We start from the raw sequence: 22,946 nt of genomic DNA, 5'->3' as shown, positions 1-22,946 counted from the left end.
AGAAACTCGTTTCCAAGACAATTAGGCTTACAATTAAGGGTAACTTATGTGGAAAAACTAATCCACATCTAGTGTTTAGTCATCTTATAACCTTGGTATGATCTTAAGTCTACCGTTCCTTCACTTGTCAGCAGGAAAGTTTTCTGTGTTCTAAGGTAAGTAATATCACACAGCGAAGAAGTCTCATTTTGTTAGATTTCTCGAGGGAAATAAAAACGCTATATTAGAATAACAACGCTCACTCAACGCCAATATTTCCTGGGTCCTAGGAGAATTGAGGTGACCGTTACTACGATGTATTATACAGAAGGGAACTTTCCATAGGCAGCATATACGCGAAATGTAAATCTTATAATGATTAAGAAGAAGTCTTGAAGCTGCCTTCATTTTGTATTCTACTTTGTTATTAAAAAAGATTTTTGTTTATTCCCCCCCCCCCCCCCCCAAAAGTAGTTTTGATCATCATTCTATGAAACGCCACGTTCTTGAAATCATTTAAACGTCATTTAAAGTTTAACTTTTGAGCCATTACTTTCGTATACTTTTAGAATGTAGCTATTTTGTTAGTTAAGGTCAAGGTTTCGATATGAAAATAATTTATATTCGTCAAAATGGTTTATATTTTACTGAAATTGAGTTTCTTTCGATATGACCCTTGAAAGTGTTCGCAGTAATAGACATAACGAAGCAAATAATCAATTTATCAAAGAAGTGGCAAGTGTAACAACTATTAAATATTTGATTTCATTCCTTTTTATATTCCATGAAGAGATTTATATACTATTGTTTGTTTTTTGAATTTCGCGTAAAGCTACTCGAGTGTTATCTGTGTTAGCCGTCCCTAATTTAGCAGTGTAAGACTAGAGGGAAGGCAGCTAGTCATCACCACCCACCGTCAACTTTTGGGCTACTTTTTTACCAACGAATAGTGGGATTGACCGTAACTTTATAACGCCCCCACGGCTGGGAGGGCGAGCATGTTTGGTGAGACCGGGATTCGAACCAGCGACCCTCGGATTACGAGTCGAACGCCTTAACACGCTTGGTGATGCCGGGCCCAGTATTATAGCATTTATGCCATATGATAACTTTATGAGCCAAGTGACGAACAGAAGTCATGATTGTAAAGGGCATGATACTACTCATTTTTTAAATAAAAATACACGTAATAAAAGCACTAAATCATGGCAACAATGCCAGCACACATGTGAAACTACCACTGTGATTGGTTGTATTTTAGCTACCACTCGTTGCGTATCTTCAGATTTGAAAATACAGTGACTTTTGATTTTTTTTTTTAATTATGCATGTGTGTGTGTGTTTTTTTCTACTCATTAGTAGCCACATTGGGCTATCTGCTGAGTTCATCGAGGGGAATCGAACCCCTGAGTTAAGCGTTGCAAATCTGTAGACTTAGCGCTATACCAGCGGGGGACTTATGTTATGCAACTTGTCTTCAAAAGGTTTTTTTTTTAATGAACTACAAGACTGTATATTTGACTTGCGCGAACCTTTAGTGTTGATACAAGTGAAACATTCATTCATTCATTATTAACTACAGTTTTAATTTGGTCCGAGCATTTCAGAAACGTAGGACTCACATCTACTTAAAGGTTTTTGAAGAGGAAGATTTGACATTACTTTGTATTATTACATAAGAATGACCCATCATTTTATGTCTCCTACTGTGGTAGAAATGTAACAGACACTTTCAGTAAAGATTGGTTTCAACCATAGAAAAAGTAAAACGAAACGTTAAGACACCACAGTTGACGTTTTCTTTTCTTTTTTTTTGTATGTAGTTGGGCTCGGCATAGCCGGGTGTGTTCAGGCGTTCAACTCCTAATCTGAGGGTTGCGGGTTTGAATCCCGGTCGCACCAAACATGCTCGTACTTTCAGCCGTGGGGGCATTATAATGTGACCGTCAATCCCACTATTCGTTGGTAAAATTGTAGCTCACGAGTCGGCGATGGGTGGTGATGATTAGCTGCCTTATTTTACACTATTAAATTAAGGACGGTTATCGCAGATAGCCCGCGTGTAGTTTTACGCGAAATTCAAAACAAACAATCATGGAGTCTACCTAAATCATCTATAAAGGAAACACTACAAGAAGTATTTTAATCCACAGATAGAAGCAAAACTTTACTATCTTGTTCTCGGGATGTGTTGTTTTATAAAGCGAAATTACGGCCCGGCATGGCCTAGCGCGTAAGGCGTGCGACTCGTAATCCGAGGGTCGCGGGTTCGCGCCCGCGTCGCGCTAAACATGCTCGCCCTCCCAGCCGTGGGGGTGTATAATGTGACGGTCAATCCCACTATTCGTTGGTAAAAGAGTAGCCCAAGAGTTGGCGGTGGGTGGTGATGACTAGCTGCCTTCCCTCTAGTCTTACACTGGTAAATTAGGGACGGCTAGCACAGATAGCCCTCGAGTAGCTTTGTGCGAAATTCCAAAAAACAAACAAACAAACAAATAAAGCGAAATTAGCGGTCGGTATCTCAGATTGCAAGTCGAGCGCCCTAACCACGTGGTTAGGCGGGGCACTTTCATGTTGGAGAAACAAAGATGAAATGGACAGAAACTACCGTCCCTCGCTGGTAAATCTACGGATTTACAGCGCTAAGAATAGGGAGTTTGATTACCTTCGGTGGACTCAGCAGACAGCCCGATGTGGCTTTACTATAAGAAAACACACACACACAGGAACTACCTAGTTTGGAGTAATATTAGAGGAAAATATCTCGGAGGACTAATATTAAGAAATAGATATCAGATATCAAAATACATCACAAGCAAAAAAACGCACGAGCAAAGTTGTGCATGCCTATTGCTATTACGCGCTTGTTTGTCTGAAAGTTTCCCATTGTGAAACAAACTATCCAACACAGCTTAAACGTGGTGCGAACGAATTGTAAAGCAGCAAATTATCAGAAAAGCGACATTAGGTAGTTATTGTTGTTAATGTTACAGTACAGTTCTCCTTTAACCGCTAAACTTAAGCTTAAAACAGGAAATTTATCAGAATAATTATTTTAATGTTAATTGTAGTTTTGCTTACGTTCCTGTGTTGCATTCTCTCAGCAACTTTCAATTTAATTACAGAAACTTTTCATATGTATATATCGTAGGAATCTCACTGCTTATTTTGTCTTATGGCGTTTTGTCTTGTAGCAGTTTATTACATGAATGTAATATCGTGTATTAATCTGGTGGTTAGAGTGCTCGACTCACAATCCATATTACTGAACATACTCGCCCTTACAGCCGTGGGAACGTTATAAAATGAAAGTAAATCTCTTTATTTTTTAGAAAATGAAGAGCCGAAGAGTTAGTGGTGAGTGGTGTTGAATAGATGCTTTCTCTGTAGACTATTTCAGATAGCTTTTGCGTGACTTTGTGCGAAATTAAAAAAACAAACATATTTATCTGCTATAAATTACACTTTACCAGCGTAGCTAGATTCTTTCAAGCCTCATGCATAACAGTACAACTCTTAACTCTAGTTATTTCCGTACTAATAACATTTCTTATATAATTAATCAAGAAAAATGCATCGTAATGGCTCTATTGCAAGGCGATATGCTTTATATTAATAATTAGGCTGTAAATTCCATAGTCGCCTTATAATCGGGGTCGACCACAGGCCCTTCCTTCTACTCTAGTCTTTTGCATTCCTGGATGTACAGATAGCAATAGTCTATGCTTGAGTGACAAATGTTCGCTCAAGGTCATCGCTAATTCCTGCAATAATCTAATTTCAGGCTGTTAAGTTATAGTACCCAGTTTACGGACCTGAAAGAAAGGATGTTATAACACTCAATTGTTTCACTTTCCCATGGTTTCTGAAAATGGAAATCACCTTATATTCGAAGTCGCCTTATAATCGGGACATTACGGTAATCTTTTTATGTAATAAATCAACCCAAAAAGCTTAATTCAAAAAATAAGTAACTGTACTGTGGAAAATTATACAAGCAAATAAAGCAGTATCACGTTTGGACTCCAAAGAAAAAAACTTTCAATAATTTACTGTTATAAGTATTTCACAGAATCGTATTTTTAGAGTTTTGTGCTAGCGTGCGGTGCTAAACATTTTTGATTATGTTAGCATTCAGTTGTTTTGAGGTATCGTATGACAACCGGTAGGCGCACTTTTCTCTGTTTCTTTTATTTTTCAGTGCAAAACTGCATAATGAGCTTGTGATGACCGTGAAGAATTAAGCACAGAATTCTATATAAACCCTATAGCTTGTCGCAGACCCACAAGGAGTTTTGTTTGTTCGCTTCTTTAATTTTTCGCCAAAATACAATAGACCAATCTTCGCTTGTCTTCCTTGATTTTGAATTTATTTTTACATTACATTATTGCCACTCAATTCCATTAAGGAACATAAGGCCGCAATCACTGCGGTTTCTTGAACATGTTTTTAAGTGAGTAGGTTGTTAGCCCACTGCACCTAGCCGTCCCTAATTTAGTAGTGTAAGACTAGAGGGAAGGCAGCTAGTCATCACCACCCACCGCCAACTCTTGGGCTACTCTTTTACCAACGAATAGTGGGATTGACCGTCACATTATAACGCCCCCACAGCTGAAAGGGCGAGCTGTTTAGTGCGACGCGAATGCGAACCCGCGACCCTCAGATTACGAGTCGCATGCTTTAACGCGCTCGGCCATGCCGGGCACTTTGAATTGATAGATTAGAGAAAAAGTCGCTTGTTAACAATATCAACCTCCAACTCTTAGACTTATGCTTTATCGAAAAGGTTTCACATTTTAATACCTCTACAGCTGAAAATGTTAGCATGTTCGGCGGCAGGATTCGAACCACGATTCCAAGATTAATAGTTTGGTGCCTTAACCATCAGACATGAAAGGCCTATGACAACAACAACAATAACAAAAAAAAACAGTTCAAGAAAAAGTGAATATTATTACTTGTATATATGCTTATTCTCCATCATGGTAATACAATAGTAAATTACGAAATAGTAAACCTGAAGAAAGCAAATCAATGCTTTGTTGAACAATGTTGTATTTATTTCTCTAGACGAAATACTTCTCATGATGCAAAAAATCGTCCTCAATTGACTAATGGATATTGTTGCCATCTAGTGTTAGAACAACACATTAAGTTAACTTTATCTTAAGCCCAAAAAAATAAATTTGTTATCGTTACAAAGAGTATTTTCACAGGATAAATTATTGCTAATTTAGTATTATTAGTATTTTGTTATATAGTATTATAGTTATAGTTATATAGTTATAGTATTAGTATTTAATTATTAGTATTCTGTTATCTTAAAAAGGATTCCACCCCAAAAGCAGTTTCTTATTATTTTGCATGTACTTTACACCAATGTTAGATCAATTATACTAAATATAACGCTTGTATATTATAATAACGAATAAATTAACGACATTTTGTTTCGAATTAATTGAAATTAACCTCTTAGTTAAATCACTTTCAAATATGAAAACTTAGAAAAGAAAATTAGAAACGTTTGTCAAGTATAATTCTAAACTTCCTCGTGTAAGTAAATACAGACTTTTATTGTTAGGTTAATTCGAACTTCTTCTGAAAACGTCATTACGTTTAACCTTAATAATGTTATGCCATATACTATTTTATTACCAACAACATCTAATGAACTTTCAATGTTAAAGCTTAAATGCTGAAAGCCAGAGAAACATTATAAATCAATAGACCAAGAATCTGTAATAAAAATCACGTTAACTGCAAATTTGTTTTTGCATTCCTTTTAATTTGGTCATCTCAGATTCAAAATGAGAGAAGTGTAAAAATATGATTTGTACCAGTTGAGAAGAATGTGGAGAGAAACATCTATAATTAGCATTAAACTTATCGCAAATGTCAGGTCTTACCAACTTCACCCACCAGACTTTCGAAACTCTAATGAACCAATACAAAGCTTTCAATATTTCAAGAAACAATGAGTATTCTTAAGTCAACAGTATTTAATGTTAAATACATCTCTCCGTTTACTTTTAATTAACAGATCAATAAACTTTAAACGCAAAGATATTTAACGAAACAACACCAAAATTCAATATTAAAAAAACAATCAATGTCTTTTCTTTAAAGTTTCGTGATGCTTGAAGTTGATAACATGCTATTCTATACGTTAACACACTAACCAACTTCAGAGACCATGTTTTTCAACAATTTAACGGAATGATGAATACTTGAAATGCTTCGTATGTCTCTAGTTGCAATTGGATAAGGCCCGGCATGGCCAAGCGCGTTAAGGCGTGCGACTCGTAATCTGAGGGTCGCGGGTTCGCATTCCCGTCGCGCCAAACATGCTCGCCCTTTCAGCCGTGGGGGCGTTATAATGTGACGGTCAATCCCAATATTCGTTGGTAAAAGAGTAGCCCAAGAGTTGGCTGTGGATGGTGATGACTAGTTGCCTTCCGTCTTGTCTTACACTGCTAAATTAGGGACGGCTAGCACAGATAGCCCTCGAGTAGCTTTGTGTGAAATTGAAAAACAAAAACAAACAATTAAATTAGATAATGATTTCAAGTTTTACGTCTTAACTAGCATCTCCTTTCCATCTCGTGAAAACGAGACCTTTAAACAACGAATCGAAACAGAAGGGATTTTGTAAGTAAGAACTGATTACATAAACAGTGACAAAAATATTTAATTGTATTTTTCACAAAGATGGATAACGTATACGAATTACCCCCCTCCCCAGATAAAGCATTAACTGAAGAACAAAAAAATGAGGTTTCTTTTCTAGGAATCGTTCATCTCAGAATATTTTCGCGTATTCTTGTGACAAAATATTTGATAACACTGAAAATACTCTGAAGACCGTGCAAGTTAGTGTAAATATGGGGAGTGAATTTTTCACCAAAAAATTATTGAAGATGACTCTCGTGGCGTCGCACTTTTTATTTGTTTGCGTGTGAGCGCAAACTTACGCAATGGGCTATTTGCAGTGTGCCCACGGCTATATTGATTCCCGAATTTTCGTGTTATAAATCTTTTAAGCTCACAGTTGAGCCATCATAAGGGATTTGTTTTTATACTATTCTATTCACGACAAATATGAATTTCTTTTATTACAAGTTACAGTTTTTACAGCGAGAGAGAATATTTTCAAAACAGAGAGGACGTTTTGATAAGTAATGTGATTCATTCTTAAGTACACCAGTGAGTTAAACGTCGTTGATGTTTTCAAAATGTTCTTATTTACTGCAAAAGACGAAACTTGTAGTAAAATGATACTTATTGTCGATACTTAAAATTAAAATGAACTGTTGATAATGTACTCAGATACAAGGCATTTAATAAATTAATTACCTATTAATACACAACAAATTTTCTTAGCATCGCAGTAAATTTGTGTCTGATAGTGCTACTCAATTATATTTCGAGTCGAAGTTCACTCGTGTCCCCAGTGTGGAAAAGCGGCAAGTATACGGACTTACAACGCAACAATCCATGCAATCTTCTCTAGCGGTGACGGTGTAACATGCAAGCCAGAACACAGGACCACTGGAAAGGCAGCTTCGATGAGCTAATATTGAGGTACCGACAACGCTGTTTTAAGGTTTTTATATTTATGTAAATCTATGTAAGTTATCCTTGGTTTGTTGTAATGTCAGAGGTGCGCTTCATACTGCTAAGGATTGGAAGAGTGCTGCCTTCGTAATGATGTCACATGAAGGCAGCACTTGCTACTCTAGCAGTAATGCCGGACTTAACTTCAGCAATACTGGATTTAGGTGGTGATTTAGCTGATGATGAAACAAAAGTCACAAATCCCTGGTTTCAATATAAGATTTTTTACACTAGTTTTGGGTTTACGAAGATGAGGTGTTGATGATACAAAAGGACTTGAACATTGTGGTTTATATACGAATGTATATCTTTATTTTCGACAGTTCTGAATGTATGTAGTTGTGTTGTGTAGTTGGCAATTGGAGAAGGACTGAATACTCTTATTTATCTGGGAATATAAATCTTTATTATCTTTACTTCAGGTAGTTGTGTACGTAGTTGTGATAAGGCTTTTATAACAAATGTACAAATTAATTTTTGTAGCTCACAATGCACGTAGATGTATAATTGGTGGTAAGACTTTTAATATCAATGTAAGATTTTATTTTCTGTGCTTCTACTTGCTTGTAGTACTGTAGCCAGTTATGTATAAAAAAAGGCTTCCACGAAAATGAATGTTTTGTTAGCTATAGTTCTATTGCCCCACCTAAAAATTGTTTTAACTTGACTTTTTACTATTTGATTTACAAAGCTGCAGCCCCCCTCGGTGGTTCGGCGGTAAGTTTACGGACTTCCAATGCTAAATTCTGGGGCTCAATTCTTTGCAATGAACACAGCAGATGACCAACCCAACGTGACGTTGCTTTACAACAAACACCAACAATAGCACAACTGTAACCTTAAATAGCCAAAGCTAATCCCTATAAATGTGTTCCTTTAAGATACATTTAAATTCAGTGTTTTCGAAGATAGATCTGCCAAATAAATAATATGAAGATCGCGGGTTCGAATCCTGTCGCACCAAACATGCTCGCCCTTTCAGTCATGGGGGTGTTATAATGTGCAGTTAATCCCACTATTCGTTGGCAAAAGAGTAGCCCAAGAGTTGATAGTGAGTGGTGATGAGAAGCTGCCTTCCCTCCAGTCTTATACTGCTAAATAAGACACGGCTAGCGAAGATAGCCCTCGTGTAGCTTTGTGCGAAAATAAAAACAAAACAAAACATACAAAAGCCAAATAAATTTAAAAATGTCTTCAGCCACTGCAATGATAAAGCCTTATCAAGTGACATCATCTTGAGGAACGATGGTGTTTATTGATAACTTTTCTCGAGGAATCCTTCCCTACACTTTCATAAAATAAAGAAACAGATGACACATGAGAGGAAAATTTTTCAAAAGATATATGCATATTCTAAAAAACTAGCTTATCAGCCCGAGTTGATTTTGCTCAGAAAGGCGGCCATTTTGAACAGTATTAAAGCTGTAATTATTCCGCAAAAATGTTATTTTTCTTTCTTTAATTCTGTTAACATGCGTTAGCTTGTTAAATATATACTTTTTGCAATTCTTCAGTTGCTTCGTGTGGGAGAGTGCTCAGTATAGTTTCTTCTCTTCAAAACTGGATCTTCTAGGTGTGTACATGTGCGTCTTTCAATAATTAATTCCAGTATTATGATTAGTTATGATTTAATTATCAATGATATGATACAGACAGTGTTAACATTTTTGGTATTAACATAAAAAAATTAAAAATTTCGATAACTGTTTATATAAAAAAGGCCTCAAGTCCTTGAAATTATTTTAGCTAATAATATTTCAAATTATTGCATTTTGAAAAAGTGACCATTCTCGCTCACCGTAATCCTGAAGATGAAATAGTGCTTGGTTTGTATTTCGCGCAAAGCTACACGAGGGCTACCTGCGCTAGCCGTCCAGAATTTAGCAGTGTAAGACTAAAGGGAAGGCACCTAGTAATCATTAATCATCGCCAACTCTTGAGCTACTCTTTTACGAATAGTGAAATTGACCGTCACATTTTAACGCCCCTCCGGCTGTCCGGTGTGACAGGAATTCAAACCCGCAACCTTCAGATTACAAGTCTTAACCACCAGGCCATACCGGGCGAAGATGATATAGAATAACTTTTTGAAACGTTTTGGTTCAGAGTCAAAGAACGAACTTAGAGTTATTCTGTTTTGTGGTAAGTAATGGATTCGAAAATATTTTGTTTTCGTACTTTCAGCCTTTAGCCTATCATTGACCTAGATTTTGTTTCTTTTGTTTATCTTGGCTACTTGTTATTGATTTCTACTGTATTAAGTGATGTTATACCAACATGCACGGCTCGGCTTGGCCAAGCGTGTTAAAGCGTTAGACTTGTAATTTGAGGGTGGCGGGTTCGAATCCCGGTCGCACTAAACATGCTCGTCATTTTAGCCATGGGGGCGTTATAATGTGACCGTCAATCTCACTATTCGTTGGTCAAAGAGTTGGTGGTGGATGGTGATGACTAGTTGCCTTCCCTCTAGTCTTACACTGCTAAATTAGGGACGGCTAGTGCAGATAGCCCTCGAGTAGCTTTGCGCGAAATTAAAAAAACAACAACACGCACGTATATATGTATATGCTTGTATATAATTAAAACAGTTGATGTTGTTCTTTAAATGTTTCCTTTATTCAACTTATTATTTCACTTCTATACGTATTTCTGATTTGTATCACTTGTTCGTGTCTTTCTTTTATATTATACACTGGGTATAAGTAATCAGGTCAGGTACACAATGTATTTATTTTCAAGCACGCAATCATTTATATTCACTGTACAAATAGGTAAAGTATACGAGTCTCATTTCATCGATCAGAAAACTATGAAACGCTGTTGCTATAGCAACAGTCCACGTGGAGGGGATTATATCTTGCGAACAAGCCGGGCGATGCAGAAAAGCTGTCTTTGTTGACTACAGCGGCTGAACCAAGGACTAGGGAAATCATTCCTAAGACGACAGTGGGGAAAAAAATTACAGTACTTTTTACTTAATTTCTGTTATAAATAATTTTAATTCCTAGGGTGAAACGAAAATCTAAATTACTCAAAAGTAATTAGTTCTCAACATTCAAAGCAATTAATGTTGGCTGTTGAAACTACAGACACGTGGAGAAACTGTTTTACTTTTGGAGAGTTTTTTATTTTTCGAATATTTCCATATTTCAAATATAAGACCATGATTATCTGAAAAAAACAAAAAGAAAGGTCGCATAAATTAAATTTATGAAAATTACATTTGTATTTTATTCGAGCAAAAATGTGTCTATTTTTCAGATAAGTAATTTCCAAAATGACCGAAGATAGTAATTGTTTTGAGAATCAAACGTATCAGATGGTTGAATCATTTTAGCAACAACAAAAATCATTAGTATGTGTTTCCTTTTGATAGCTACAACTGGAATGTAAACTGAAACTTTTGTTTTATCTGCTTCCATCTATACATTTCGCCCCCAGTGGCTCAGCGGCATGTTTGCGGACTTACAACGCTAAAAGTCAGGTTTATATACCCGTGGTGGGCAGAGCACAGATAGCCCATTGTGTAGCTTCATGCTTAATTCAAAACAACAACAACTATACACATTTAAAATGTTTAAACACTAATTTCTAACTTGTCGAAGGGTTCGAGGTTCGAGACGTGATACTACAGAATTTACTTTGCATTTGTTCCAAGTTACGTCTTTTATTGTAGCCATCCAATAACACATTAACATAGTTTTACTCATAAACTCTTCTGAGCTGTAGTTTTATTCATAGATTCATCAGGCTAGCTACTTCACTCTGCTTGTTTGTTTGAGATACTGAAGTAAAGTTACCTATAGCCTTTCCAAATTTTAAACTAATAGACTAGATGGAATACAACTAGTACACAACACCCACCACTGACTCTTGGCTATTGTAGCGAAATAGTCAGATTTGGCAGTTACTCTTGTAACGCACTCAAGGTTGAAAATGCGGGTATGATTTTCTGGCAATGGGATGCGAGCCACGTAGATTCACAACGTGGACACCGAGCTACGCCCAAACCAGTTCATTTAGGATAAGTATGTTACTGGAATTCATACTTGAGTGCGAAGATATTCAACAACCTATACGTTAAATAATATCAATATTGTTGATTTTGCTCAACGCCAGAAGCATTGTTATACAGTCAATGTAAACATGTACTTTTAAAATTAGTATATATATCATACGGAAGTCTTGATATAAAACGAATCAAAGGCAACATTGGAAAGTTGAACTGTTGGTGATGTTTCAATGCTGAAAGTTTATCAATAAACATAAATATACTCTTCAAAACAAGAAACGCAAAAGGGATATTTTTGTTATTTTACAGAGAAATATATGTAATGACGTTACAAGCTCAGAGTATGTGATGTTACACATGTTAAGGCACTGATTGTCAGACCAAAATGACAATAAAAGTTGTGCACTTTGAAAACGGAGGAAAACATCGGATTTTTCGCCAAAACGCATGCGTGTCCAATACATTTGTTTGAGAGATCTGCATGTTCTGCAAGTGCAACATGTGCAAAATCCCTATAAAAGTGACGGGTTCTCGGTTTCCATAGCTCAGTGTTAAGCCACCGACACGCAATACAGTTACGCCAAGACTGACTGAAGCACAACGCAACAACGCCATTGGTCGCTTGAAAGCAGGCGAATCTCGATCACATGTTGCCAGAGCTGTGAATGTCCACCAAAGCACCATCACAAGGCTATGGAATCGTTACCAACAACATGGATCAACTTGTGACCGTTCACGATCTGGCAGACCTCGTGTGACCACGCCCGCACAAGATCGCTACATCTGGTTACGTCACCTTCGGGATAGTACCACCACTGCGACGTCTACTGCCTCAACCATACCAGGGCTGCGTAGGATTTCCGATCAGACCGTACGCAACCGTCGACGAGATTCTTAGGCCCCATGCGCAACGCATGATGGTGAACGTCAACGACGTTTTTCAACATGACAACGCCCGTCCTTACACAGCCCGACTCACCACTGTCTTCTTAAGACACCGCGGCATCAACGTTCTTCCCTGGCCCTCAAGATCACCAGATTTAAACCCCATCGAACATCTTTGGGACGAGTTGGACCGACGTCTGCGACGGCGACAACCTCAACCGCAGACTCTACCTCAGCTTGCAGCAGCTTTGCAGGCTGAGTGGACAGCCATTCCACAGGATGTGATTCGCCATCTCATCGCTTTCATGGATAGGAGATGCCAAGCAGTTATTGAAGCTTACAGGGGGCATACTCGTTATTGACGTTGAGTGACGTTAAACTTCAACTAGTGATCGTGGAATTCGCCTTTGCAGACTTTGGATGTTCAGCAGTGAATGTGCAAAGTTTCACATGTCATACAGAACTACCCGGAATAAACTTGTTAACAATGTGTCTCAAATTTTGCCTTTTGCGTTTCTTTTTTTTAAGAGTATAGTACTGTTTTTTTTGTGTATGTGCTCATAAAAGTGTTCAATAAACAGATTCAATGTAAAGTTATGAAAGAATTCCCAAATGGTTTTCACATTGCTCGACAAAGTTGACATTGCTTTATTCAATTTTATATGATGTAAATCTTTTGTTGTCTTACATTTCTGTGTAACTCTTTACCAAATAGTTTCACTAAGCCTTTAATTCAAACGATAACTGAGAAACATTGGACTTCGGACATAAACCAATATTCATTACTTTAATATCTCTCATTATTTAGATTAATATTCAAAGCGTCTCTTACACAAAATTACTGCTATTTACTCACTTTAAAATAAATTACCTTTGTAATATTGTTTATATTAGCGTCTATAAACGTGTCAATGGACGTAGTCCGTTGTTGGGAATTTCCGGTTTTGATTACACTTAAACTGCGTACATTTTACTGAATGTTAAGATGTTAAATTGTACTCACACTAAACCGCCACAATAGATGTTTGTATTTGTTACTGGGTATGATTGAAGAACTTGCTTTATAGATCTGGTAAGAGATTCTATGTTTGACACGACATTTATAAATAAATTGAAGTAATAAAGAAGATGGTACACTTAAAATTAAATCGCCCCCAGGATGATCGATTTGGTTCGATTTATTTTCAATTTCGCGTAAAGCTACACGAGGACTATCTGCTCTAGCCGTCCCTAAGTTAGCAGTGTAAGACTAGAAGGAAAGCGGCTAGTCATCAACACCCATTGCCAACTCTTGGGCTACTCTTTTACCAACGAATAGTGGGATTGACCGTCACATTATAACACCCCCACGGTTGAAAGAGCGAGCATGTTTGGTGTGACGGGGATTCGAACTCGCGACCCTTTTATGATTATCAGAAATAGAAATACGTAACGAAATGACACCTGTGCGTATTTTTTCCTAGCAAGTTTCATAAATAGAACATTTTAAATAAAATAGCGTTACATATATCATATATATATGAATTTGACTCTATAGCACATAACAACTATAAATAAGATCCTAATAGATCTTTACGCGGCTATAATTCATGTCTACCGTTCTGTATTGTGGTAATTTGGAACTTTTACATTAGGGTAAAATTGCGTAAGATAAATTGAAGATTCGGATAATAAAGGAACTTATATATTATTTTTCAAGATCATAGTTTTAAACATTTTATGCCTATAAAACACCATCGCACATGTGTTCAACGTTAGCCCATAAATAACTTAATACACAGTTTTCGCAATGTGAATGCAAATAATTTTATGAGATATTTTTGATGGAAGCTTATTTAAAACATTGTTTAACCAAAGTCTTATGTGTGTCCGTTTATAACTGAGAAACAACTGACTTGCTTGTATCCAAGTCTTAAGGACACCAGGGGAGTGACATAGGGGCGTCAATATTCGGATCTGTCTTTCTTAGCCACCCCTGAGAGCTTCCATGGGGTTTTTCCCTCTGGTAGTTTATAAATTCGTTTACAGATAAATGGTGGTCATGGAGACCTTTAGCCACTTCCAGAATCGCAAGTGAGAACATGAAAATTGGAGACCCTAATGATTATAAACACGATTTAATGATGTGAATCTATAAAACGAAATTAATAAACGTTGCTGTCCAGTAATGTATTTCTGTGCTACATACTTAGTGGCTCCTTTGCAATTTTTAACTGCATTATCTGTTGAGGAATAGTGACATAAAAGTGACATGGCGTCGGAGTGTGACCTCAGCATGAGAAGTATTTTAAAATCATACCTCCAGATGATCTCCTAACCAGTATTCTGCCTTTTCTTGTGCCCTTCAGTGGCTGAGTAGTAAATTTGAAGGCTTATAATGCTAAAAACTGGATTTCAATACCTTTGGGAGGGGGGCATAACACTGATAGTCTATTATGTTGCTTTGCGCTTCACAACAAACAAACCAAACCTTCTCTTGTGCCCCCCCCCACCTCTGGCTCAGCGGTAAATGTGGAGGTTTATAAAGCTAAAACCCGGGCCTTGATACTAAATATACACAATATAGCCCATTGTGTAACTTTGTGCTTAACAACAAACAGAATTTCTCCTGTGATACCATACTTACATTCAAGTGATTTAATCTTGCTCCAAAATTTGTTTAGCATTTGATTAATTATGGCACCGACTATGCTTTTGACAACAATATGTATTAATTTCTTTTTATTACCTCATCTTCTTTCCTATAGATGATAATAAGGCCCTACATTTTTCACCATTATGTGTTGTATGGACACTTATCAGGGACACTACAAAGTGACTACAGTAGTTTATGGCCATACTGTATTTCATGTACTTCTGGCAGAGTATTCAGGTACTTCTCTCGAATATTTTTTAAATATTTTTATTTCAAACATAATTTTTTCTCGTAACATCCACAGATCTTAGCTTTGTCGTTTCTTTAACATTTTATTTTACATTTTATAATATAACGTCTGGAAGCTTACCCGTAGTTAGAAACTTTTGCAGTTTTCAAATAAATAATATTCTAGAATAATTGATCTCAGAATTCTTGTTTACAGGAGACGTTAAAAAAAGACTAAATATCTGCTATGAACGTTGATTCATTTGTAACGAAACTACCTTGAGGTATATTTGCAGTAATGAACTTGACTATTGCTACATCCTTATATTTTTGTCCAGTTTATTCAGTTAATACCGTTTTTACTTCTCTGCATCACTTTTAACTGGACACCATCTTGTAACAAATCCCAGACTTTAGTACATTATTTATCACTATGATATGACTGTGATAAAAATATAATATTTGATATATTTTCTAAAGGTGGAGCTGGTGTCAAGATTAATATTTTGTCATATCATGGGTTATCAGTTGAACTCTAATTTCATGTACACTCCGTGTACCAGCTACTGAAGTTGTGGTATTTTGCAATTATAGAACCAACACAGTGGTTAATAAGGCCCTCACTGAAACGAAACATCTTTCGGCCATGCAATAATTTTGTTTGTTAATAACCAAGCTACACGATGGGCTATTTACGCTCTGCTCACCACGGGTATCAAAACCCAGTTTCTAGCGTTTTAAATCCACAGACATACTGAGTCACAGAGGGGCTTTGCCAAAGGAGTACAAAGGTGTTATATGCCACACAAAGTGTGGTCCTAAAGGAAGAAGGCGCGTATCAGGACCACATAATTTTGAACTATAAAAATATTTTCGAAAAGGGAAATATACTCCTGTAGTATAAGACTGTGCTACTTAACCCAAGTGACATCATCAGTACCATCAATCCAAATGCCTGTTAATATTACGTCAGATGACAGTGAAACTGGTAGAACATATTTATAACTTACGATTTTCCTTCTCCATTTTCGATGTACCATTGAGTAAATTAGACTCTTGAAGTCTTACACACTAGAAAAAAACAACAACAACCCCCAGCATATCAATGGGCAACACTCATACCAATTATGCATCCAAAATGTATTTTGTTTTACTGTTGTAGACCTGGCATGGCCAAGCGTGTTAAGGCGTGCGACTCGTAATCTGAGGGTCGCGGGTTCGCATCCCGGTCGCGCCAAACATGCTCGCCCTTTCAGCCGTGGGGGCGTTATAATGTGACGGTCAATCCCACTATTCGTTGGTAAAAAGAGTAGCCCAAGAGTTGGCGGTGGGTGGTGATGACTAGCTGCCTTCCCTCTAGTATTACACTGCTAAATTAGGGACGGCTAGCACAGATAGTCCTCGAGTAGCTTTGTGCGAAATTAAAAAAACAAACAAACAAATATTACTGTTGTATATATGAAGCCAGACCCAAGTATTTATTATAATTAACAATCCCTGTTATGAATTCGGGTGCTCAAAAGTTACTTGCGACGAAAACACTTTCCACTAGATTTGGGTCAGATGATTAGATGGATTATGAATCTTAGAGTTCATGGGTCGTATTCAAATTTCACAAAAGCGCTTTGGATTTTGAGGTCTTGAGTGTAATATAAGAGTGTCAGTCAAATCCAAATATTCGAACAGAAAAAAGTAAACCAAGAGTTGGCTGTGGAGTTATTGGCAAGATGTATTTGTTTTATCCTCTCTTTAAATGGCTAACTACAAATAGTAAAAAAAAGGAAAAAAAACGTTTTAAATGCAAAATTGAAAGCTATACCAGTTGTAACAGAAAGCGAGTATCCGATCATTTGGAGAACACACGTGTAAGCGCAAAAACGTGCTATAGATAAGCTATCGTATAATGAATTCTTAATCTGAACGGACTGAACAAGTCTTGGTTTAATTAACTACTTTCGAGAGTTTCATCTTCGAAAAAAACACGTACGTTCTCTGCGAAACTGTTAGAGTTCTTCTCGTGTTCGGTTACTGAATGGAATCCTGTTTACGATTCTCGATTTGGAACAAATATTTTTGTAAATAAAGTAATAGACTCTGCTCTTTCGGCCAAAGTGGTTTCTCTATATGTTGAATTTATCATACACTCTGATATTTCTACTTTGGTGAATGGTTTCCTTCACTTTATGTTGTATTTTAACATAAACTCTGCTATTTCTGCTTTGATGAACAGTTTCGTTAATTTTATGTTACATTTTAACATACACTCTGCTACTTCTGTTTTGGTGAACGGTTTCCTTCACTTTATGTTGTATTTTAATATATCTAAACATACCCTCTCCTCTTGTTTGATACATTTTACCAAAATGAAACAACGATGTTAATGCCCCAGTTTTTGACTGCTTCAATGCGTATACTCAATAAAGTACCAAGTGTGCGCAGGCAACGGCCACACGTCAGACTAGTGATGGTTGTATCCGTATTTCAGTTCTTACATTTCACATACCGCTTTTGTGGATGAGATATGGGTGATTTTAAAAACAATTTTCTTTGGTCACTTATGTGGTTGTCAACTGTCGTGAGTTAAGGCGAAGACTACAGATGTATGAATTTGTTCAGCGAGTAAAATTCACATCTGATAGACGCTTATTTCTTAACATCAAACGTGGCATAATGTTACAGTATAGAAACGGTCGATAAAGGGATACCATTATGTTAAAGCATAATTTTGTACACGTTTCTTGTACACGGATTAATTTCGTTGCTTCGATTTTGCGTAACTTGGAAACCGGGATGTAAATGTAACATGTTCTTATATCAATAACTCTAAATTGTTAATCATATATGTTATATAACCATAAATGATTCTGCAATATAGTATCATGTAAGTATACAGTAGGTTTACTAAAGCACCACGTGTATCGATAAGTCAATAAGCAGTATTTCTGCTGCTGAAACATCTTATGTAAAAACTAACTATATATATAGGATTTAGTTTTTCTGTTTATCAAACTAATGAGTACATATTTTAGTGTTAAACAAGCGTGTATAAAGTTTGTCATGTACATCTTAATAATTAGTTTAATATATTTTAATACGCATGCGTTTTGCAACTGTAATAAAATTAATAATGTCTGTTCATTTGTTTGTTCTTGGATTTCGCGCAAAGCTACATGAGGGCTATCCGCGCAAGCCGTTCTAATTTAGTGGTGTAAGACCGGAGGGACGGCAGTTAGTCATCACCATCCACCGCCAGCTCTTGGGCTACTCTTTTACCAACGAATAGTGGGATTAACCGTCATTTCATAACGCCTCCACTGCTAAAAGAGCGAACATGTTTGGTGTCACGAGAATTCGAACCCGCAACCCTCGGATTATGAGTTTAGCGTTTTAACCACCTGGCCATGCCGGGCCTAAATTTAATAATATCTAAGCGATAAGTGAAACTGCGCCAAATAATAAAAAGAGAAAAAAAAAATACAATGAGAGTAAAGAATCTCGTGCTTGTTATTTTGGTTCTTAAAATTAAGCTCTCGAGCATTCAGCCAGACTTACATTTATAATCATACATTTATAAACTCCGAGAGACTGAGATTTAGAATTTGGTCTGTCGGATTCGAAACTATGCGATACCATAAATTATTCCACTCACTCTAAACTACATGTGTGTATAAGATGGCAGTCAGTCAGTTAACGTGAATGGGGGGTGGTTGAGGGCTACTGACTGGCTGTCTTCCCTTTGGTAAGTAGTTCAAAATTATGCCTTTTCAATAAGACAGATACTCATCAGGGCCAAACCGTACATGGTTATTGACAAGGAGTGAGGTAGAGGCCAGGATGTAATTAACTTTATTAAATTACAGTCAGTAAACAAGTAAGAATATATGTTCTTGATTTTTGTTTTAACTCTCGCATGCCACAAAGAAGAGATTGATGGATTTATTTATTTACATCTTTTTTAAATCGAGTGCTCATTAATAAACAAAATAACAAAAATATTACAGTGTTCTCGTATTTTATTAATAGATTTTGTCTGGGCTTTCCAAAACAGGTTCGGAAAAAAGCCAATTGGAACAGTACCTCTGAAGCCAATGTCTAATGTGTTTGAAATTATATCTTTATTATAGTATATCTAAAAAAACTTAAAACCAGTTAATTTGTTACATTTCGTAAAAGTCTAATTATCCAAGATTCATGCAGTTGAAAATGAATTTCTTACAAATCCACAAGAAACCTCGACAAGAGATATATAAAAATCTACCTTGGTACGTTACGCTTTCACAGTATGGTCCCCAGTGGCACAGCGGTATGTCTGGGGACTTACACTAAAATGGGTTTCGATGTGGTGGACAGAGCACAGATAGCCCATTGTGTAGCTTTCTAACAAACAAAACTTTCTTTCATTCTCTCCATTTTCTACTGTTTTATTGATAGCTTTTTGAACAAAGAAAGATTTACACTAGAAAAGTTGTGTTGTGACGTTGTGAAGTCACTTTCTGGAACTTTTAAGATCTACAGTAGATCATGTTGTTTTATAATGTCATGGAGTCGCTTTCTAGAATTGTGAAGGCAACAAAAGAGTAGGTTGTGTTACGATGTCGTGAAGTCACTTTCTAGACAGGCCAAGGTCTACGTAGCAGCAGCTCACATTAATGATATACATAAGACTATGTCATGTTACAGTAAAGTAGTCCTCAGTCAGTAAGTTCAAGATTTGTGATGAGGTGGAATCTCTGTATAAGAACTTTCAAGGTCTGCATAACAGCAGGCAGTATTAAGATGATGTGTAGTTTTCTTATTGACAGAATCGATAGCTTCTCCCAACGTGACGTATCATGAGGATTTCGTCACAACAAGAAAAAATTTGTTTGAATAGTTGCAGAAAATTTGGAAGCAAAAACTATCAAATAAAAAACTGTGTAATTATTTTAACAATACGCAAACGTTTAATGTGATTAAAATCTTCCAGTTATAGACAAACGTTTAATGTGATTAAAACCTACCAGTGACAGATAAACGTTTAATGTGATTAAAACCTACCAGTTATAGACAAACAACCTGCTAGCGCAGATCTTCATAATTTGAACCACCGTATTTTATTTGACAATTTGTTTTGATAAGATAGCAAGGAACAATAAAATTATTACTAGATAGTAAACTATTTACAATTATATGAAACTATGATTTTAAAACCTGATTATAAGTGTTCTGCTTTATTCAATATACAGAAATATGGTTGAGGCATCGAAAGTAATTCCTTTTTGTGAACATTTATACTGAAAAAAATAAAAGTTATAGTTCGACCATTACTTCTAAGACAGATTCACAGTTCCAAATTTCAGAAAGCAATTTTATGGCAACGAGGCTCGACTCAAGAACCTTCGGATTTTTTGGCACGCTAACCGCTAGGTACGTTCAAAGAATAGTAGTAATCTTCCGTTCTACTATGTTCTGTTCCCTTCTTTCCACTATTTTTGTTTCTGGTAAGCAACTGCTCGTGTTCTTTCAGAGACTTAGCATGGCCTGGTTTAAGATGCTCGACTCTGCTCTGGTCTGGTTTAATCTCTGTCATTAAATATCTCGCAAAACCGTAGGGACTTTATAAAGTAACGGTAAATCCTATTGGTAAGAAGGCTGGCCAAACGGTGAACAGGTCTGGATGGGACAAACGGTAGTTTTTTGCACGAAATTCAAAACAAACTCTTTGAGGGGAGGCGTGAACGTAAGTTACTAAGAACAGTGATCCAATAGTTTAATATATGTGATGAAAATACCCTTTGTAATTTTTGTGAAGACAATAATATGTGTTACTTTCCATGAAAGTGAAAAGGTACTTTTATAAACATTCAATAAATAATTTACACTTGGCCTGAATTGGTACAATGTTAATTTACACTTGGCCTGAATTGTCAAGATTAAAATGTATATAGTAAAAACAACAACAACTGCATTCTTAGTTAATTATAAGGTAACTTCGTCGCAATAATGTTAAAGAGAACTTAAAGGAAAAAAATTTTAAAAGCTAAATCACATATAGAATCAGAAATGGTGAAAAATATATCTTTAGTAAACATTTGAGAAATAAATGGTTCGGAAAGTGTCTTAAAACTCTGAAACAACTTAAAAGGAAGTTGTTTGTCAGTTGGTATAAAGCTGCATAATGGGATATGTATACTGTGCCCACCACGGGTTTAATACTGGCTTTAACGTTATAAGTCTTCAGAACGGCTACTGAGCATCTGGGAGCAACAGAAATAGTATGAAAACAAAGCAAAAAAAAAGCAACACAGGCGACATCTAGTGGTTACACCTGAAACGTCTTGCTTGTTTTGTGCTGTTTTTCATGTCAGCAGATAATAGACACATCTGAGTATTTGGTCTTAATGAATAATTGCAGTAACTATATATAACTAAACTAAATTAAGCATATCAGTGTTAAACACTTATCGATACCTTAGGAATGTTTTAGGTATGTAAATCAGTTCATAATTTGTCAATACTTTTGAACCCAATGTAAAATAGAAATATAAAAGAATACGATAACTTAATATCTAAATACCTACTTGATACGAGATAATTATAGGTGAATCCATAGATACAATAACTAATTAATGTAGAAATATATTGTTACAGGTCCGTCTATTCCTATTGTTACAAAGATGATACCCAGTGGTATAGCGCTAGAAACCGGGTTTCCATACCCGTGGTGGGAAGAGCACAGATAGCCCATCGTGGAGCTTTGTGCTTAACTACAAACAAACAATTGTTTACAAAATTAAAGGGGGATTTAGCATATAGAAAAGTGACTTAAGCAAAGTTTTATACCAGTAAAAGCTTCCAATGGCATATATTATACATCTATATCAATAGATTCACGCAAACATTGAAATGGGGTTTGATTCCACGCCATTGGAGAATTATTTGAGTCAGAATGAAAGAAAACAAGTCTTCTGGTTGTTGTGAGATTTTTGTCATTTTAGTTTTTTTTCATAGGGGGAGACGTCTTTCATCAGTACTGAAAGGCGTTACTATGGCGACACTATAACAGTCGTTGCTATATGGCAATGCTTGCCTGATTAACTTGGAAAGACTTCTCAAGTATGTACTCACTCCATTAACGGAACTCAATAGATCTGATGACATGTTGTGCCATCTATTGAGGATGTGCGGTGTATAACGTTTATCTTTTTATCTTAAAGAATGCAATATACATAACCTTTAAAGAAATCTTTGTATCCTGCTATTTTCTACGCAAATATGGACTAGTAAAGTTACACTACCTTTAGAGCAGTGAGCGCCTTTATGAATGTACTTATTTGTCTGTCTTTGCCTTAGTTACTCTTATATAATCAAATGTAATGTTTTATGGAAAAAGTGTCACTGTTATTATAAAACCAGTTTTGATGAGCTAGACTCAAAATGAAAATGTGATGCCTTTTAGAAATTATTTGATAAATAAAAACACTTAGAACAAATTATTTAATATTCTATTCTGAAATAAAGAATGAGACTGAACTCTAATTATAAATGAACTGGAAAGGTTGCTGATAATCAGAAAGACAGTGTTAGAGTTCGTTTCAGATCCAGTGTAATGT

General features: G+C 36.2%; 1 pseudogene; it reads right to left on the bottom strand.

Moving 5' to 3' along the window:
• Positions 1-14,403: 14,403 nt before the first annotated feature.
• Positions 14,404-22,946, bottom strand: part of LOC143247895 (calcitonin gene-related peptide type 1 receptor-like) — a 24,900-nt pseudogene continuing 16,357 nt past the window's right edge.

Source organism: Tachypleus tridentatus, chromosome 3 (genome assembly GCF_004210375.1).
Source record: "Tachypleus tridentatus isolate NWPU-2018 chromosome 3, ASM421037v1, whole genome shotgun sequence".
NCBI lineage: Eukaryota > Metazoa > Arthropoda > Merostomata > Xiphosura > Limulidae > Tachypleus > Tachypleus tridentatus.
Note: the sequence above shows the minus strand (reverse complement) of the source record. Positions and strands in the feature narration are given on the sequence as shown.